At 40.5% G+C, this 4,807-nt stretch overlaps 1 pseudogene; it reads right to left on the bottom strand.

The window, feature by feature from the left end:
• Positions 1-207: 207 nt before the first annotated feature.
• LOC103261687 lies at positions 208-1,655 on the bottom strand (annotated as a pseudogene).
• Positions 1,656-4,807: the final 3,152 nt, after the last annotated feature.

Here is a 4,807-nt window from a genome sequence, read left to right as displayed (position 1 = left end):
ATTTTAAAATATGAAAATTTCCTTTGCATTCGCAGTGAAATCTAAAAATATATGTTGAAATTGTAGTTTTGCTTCTGAAACATATTGAATGCAAATTTGTGTGGGAATTTAGATTTTGCTTCTTCTTTTAGTTTTTTTTTTAAGAGAAGTAGCCTTTATTTCCTTGTTTTGCAAATAAAGCTGGCTGAGTTGGTGACTTTCTGGTGATTAGTCAAAGAGACCAAATCCCATATCCTCACCCAACTCCTCCAACGCTTCCTTGGCTTCAAACTGAGGCTGGAGCTGCAGTGGTGGCAGCAGCCACAGGGGCGGCAGCCACAAAGGCAGATGGATCAGCCAAGAAGGCTTTGGACTTTTCAGCAAGTGGGAAGGTGTAATCAGTCTCCACAGATAAAGCCAGGACTCGTTTGTACCCATTGATAATAGAATCGGGTCCCGATGCAACAGTTGGATAAGCAATCTGCAGACACACACGGGCAACATTGCGGACACCCTCCAGGAAGTGAGAATTGCAGAGCTTCCTCTGTGATGTCAAGCTCTTCAGGGTGGTAGATGCTGCCATTGTTGAACACCTGCTGGATGATCAGCGCAAAGGAGAATGGGGAGGTGTTCGGCATGTTTACCAGTGTGGCTTCGCTGGCTCCCACACCACTTCCATTGGAAGTGATTACACTGTCATTTAGTGACATATTGTAAGGCAAATATCAAAAGAAGACTCTAGACCAGGTGCAGAGGCTCACACCTGTGATCCCAGCACTTTGGGAGGCTGAGATGGAAAAACAGCTTGAGCCCAGAAGTTTGAGACCAGCCTGGACAACATAGCAAGACCTCATTTCTACAAAAAAAAAAATTAAAAATTAACCAAGTGTTTTGGTGCGTGTCTTTTTTTTTTGGAGTTGGAGTCTCACTCCATCACCCAGGTTGGAGTGCAGTAGCACACTCACAGGCACCCCAACGTCAACCTACTGGACTCCAGCGATCCTTCCACCTCAGCCTTCCAAGTAGCCAGAACTACAGGTGCACACTACCACGCCCAGCTAATTTCTGATTTATTGTACAGAAGAGATCTTGCCAAGTTGCCTGAACTGATCTCAAACCCACGAGCTCAGGCAATCCACTCGCCTCAGCCTCCCAAAGTGCTGGGATTACAGGCTGAGCCACCAAGCCCAGCCTTGTCTCCATTCTTAATCAGCTGCACATCATTCAGGATTTCAGTGGTGCCTCTGGAGATTTTAGTGGTGATGCCTAAAACCTGGAAGGAGAAGACCTTCTCAGGTCCCAGACCAGTGTTCTGGGATAGCACAGTGACTTCACATGGGGCAATGGCACCAGCATAGGCAGCAGCTGGCACCTTGTTGGCCAGCAGCATGTCCCTGATCTCGGTGAGGACCTCCTTGGTGGACACAAAGCCCACATTCTCCCGGATACGAGGCAATGGCTTTTCCAGAGCTGGGTTGTTTTCCAGGTGCCCTTGGATGGTCTTGCACATCATGGTGTATCTCGCCTAACAGCAGCACAGCCTTCCCTGGGAGGGATGTGCAGATCTGCTGCATCTGCTTGGAGCCCACATTGAAGCATTATGGGGAGTCATCCAAAAGTTGTATGATCTTAAGGAAGTAGTTGGACTTCCAGGTTGCCCTGTCTTCCCTGGGCATCACGGCAGTGCATCAGGGATTCGCAGGGTTTAAAGACGATGTCACTCACACAAAGACTCCTGGCAAGAGTTGTTTTAACTTTTGACAACATGGGTGTATAGTAAAGAAGCCTGATCTTACTTATGATTCAAACAAAGTTAGTTTTTATCTAAAAGACCTTAACATAATATAATTTTTGCCTGTAACTTCTGTTCTGTCTGGTAACTTAGGCTGAATTCATGAGTGAGCATCAAGTTTGAAGCAAAAGCTAGTTTTCAAAGTGTTCAAGAATAGTGGTTGAAGCCGATCTTCTCAGAAAATTTTAATATTGGCCCCCAAGTTTACAGAATCACAATAAATCTTTACCTCTGCTGAGCCATTGTACTGTGTGGTGAAAACACCTTGGGATACTTAGATTTAATTTCTGTCAAAAATTCATGGAACAGATGAGGATGAGGTCCATGTAAGTGAGTAAAATTCACCATTCACACTACTGGGTCACTAGTACACAACAGATGCAAATATATTTTGCAAAGTACTTGCTTCTGAATTATACAATGGATGGCAATAAGCTTTAAATGCCTTATCTTTACCCAAGTTTTATGAATGGATCCATTTTTCTGCTCCATACAGGTAGTCCTCATTTTTCAGTAAATATTCACAAATTTTAGCTACTATGTTTTGGTAAATAAAACCTGTCCCCAATAATATGGTTGTAATTGCAAAAAATACAAATTTTGCCGGTAGCTCTTCAGTCCACAAATTGCTATGTGAATAATAGATATGCACCATGATCAGTCACCAATCATGTAATTTCTTTCAAAATCTACCATTGACTGATCACTGTCTCAGCAGAAAAGCAATTTCTTAAATCCGCCTCCTCTACCTTGCACCTCCTCTTCCTTTACAGCAAAAAACTAAAATCACCCCTGCCAAAGCTGGAAAGCCATTTACATAATAGTTTCTAAAATCATACTCTGGATTTGTGACCATTCTCCAGGAACCATGATCATTCCATGTAGGGTCCAGCCCATGAGCCAACACAGTGCAGCGATATGCCACTTATGGTAAGACAGAATTTTGATGCATGTAAGGTAACCATGTCATTTAAGATACAGCTGAATAGTGTACAGTTGAGTCCCTAAACAAAAATCAATATAACTTATTTCCATTTGAAGTCAAACAGAGAAGCATGATGTATTTCACTGAATAATCCCTAAGGCTCACTGAAGGAAGAATCTCTATACACCATTTTTTAAATAAGAATTGTGAGTAAAATATGACCCTCCACATTTCCCCTGCTGGAAATAGAGGAACTCAAATCACTCTATGAAAAAGATACCTGCACATGTATGTTTATTGCAGCATTGTTCATAATAGCAAAAACATGGAACCAACCGTGCTACCCATCGAAAGAGGACCAGATTTTTAAAAAATATGGTAAATATACATGACGGAATATTACATGGCCATAATGAAGGACAAAATTATGAACTTCACAGCAACTTGGATGGACTTAGAGTCTATAATACTGAGTGATCTATCACAGAAACAAAGTATCACTGTTCTCACTCATAAGCGGACCTTGAACAATTATCATAATACTCTAAGAAAAGAATTGGCAGTAGTGGGAAACTGCCAAGAAGGGGGAGTTTGGCCGTAGTCGGAATCTGCGGGGGTGGGGAATAGCACACCTCCTCAACAAGGATACCTGCATAATGAACTTTTGTATACCTAACCCTGAAGTGTACCCCACATCTTTAAAATAAGAAAATTTAAAAATAAGTAAATAAATAAAAAAGAATTGTGAGTATAAACATACAGTTAGAAGGAATAAGATACAGTATAGCATTTGTCTCAAAAAAAGAAATTTCCATTTGTACACTGTTGATATGTAGGAAAGTAATTGAACCTTTGTGTATTAACTTTGAATTCTGCAACCTGCTATAATTACTTATTAGTTCCAGGAATCTTTTTGTTAATTCTTTTGGATCTTTTACATAGATAATCATATCATCTGTGAACAAAGTCATATTTATATTTTATTTCCTTTTCTTGTCTCATTGCATTAGTAGGAATTCATGAGATATTTTTATTGACTCACATATTTACCATTTTTAGTGCCAATGATTGAAGAGAGATTGTACTCAAACACCTTTCAACAATAATGTTATGCCTTCTGCCAGTGGGTAAAAGAGTATATTTAAAGCTCTGGCCATTTTTTAGTCTTCCTGAGAGTTTACTTTCTTCAGGGTCCTTTAGAAATCTCTATGCATACATACAAGGCATCAAGACCAGGAATATACCTGCCTCAACCACGCCTCGAATTCACGTTACTAGAGCAATTGACCCTTCATTGCTCTGCTGTCTCTGAGACATTTGCCAACAATGCTACTCAGCTTGGGCTTCCAGGAGCCCCCACAGCCAGCCATCCTGTAAAGCTCCATGCCTTCCAAGGACACTACGGGAAGGACACTACATATCTGTACTGTTCCTACTCATACTGCGGCAGTTTTCTGAGCACAAATGCTTCTATTTGTCTATGCCTTTGAATGATTACCTGAGTGCTGAAATTATTGTTTTTATCAACTTTCCACCTTTTTATTTGTTGTCTGGGGAGAGATTTTGCCACTTTCTTCATTAGGGCCAATATCAGCAGCCCTGGCACTCCTTTCATGCTTTAAACATCACCTTTACTTGCCATTGAAAAGAAGTGGATATAGGTTAGGAATATCGTCTAGCAGCCACAGACTTTTACAAATCTCTCCTCAGTTTTCACATTATCTTACCTTCTCAAAAACTGAAGCCACAGGAGAAAAAAAACCACATAGCTTTGTTCTTTTTTTCTGACCCAGAAGCACTCAAATATATGGACATTTGGAAACATGAATTCTTCCATTTCTCTAGCAAAATTTTATGTGTAGTCCTAAAAATCATTTAATATAAATTCCTCCCCCTGGGTTATCATTATCATTTCTACCTGAATCCTACTCCAAATTCTGTGAAGAGCAATCATCTCATGTGCCTATGATGTCTGTAAAAGAAAACAAGATCTCAAGACCTCCAAACTCCTTATGTTAAGGGAAACTTAAACCTAGAGGATGAGTCATGCTACACAACCATCCTCTTCCCAAACGAATTGCTGTTACTTTGCAACCTTGTGTCAAGATCTT

This window comes from Carlito syrichta, unplaced genomic scaffold (genome assembly GCF_000164805.1).
Source record: "Carlito syrichta isolate Samal-C Ts95f unplaced genomic scaffold, Tarsius_syrichta-2.0.1 Scaffold303984, whole genome shotgun sequence".
Taxonomy (NCBI): Eukaryota; Metazoa; Chordata; class Mammalia; order Primates; family Tarsiidae; genus Carlito; species Carlito syrichta.
This window is presented reverse-complemented; position numbering and strand designations above follow the sequence as displayed.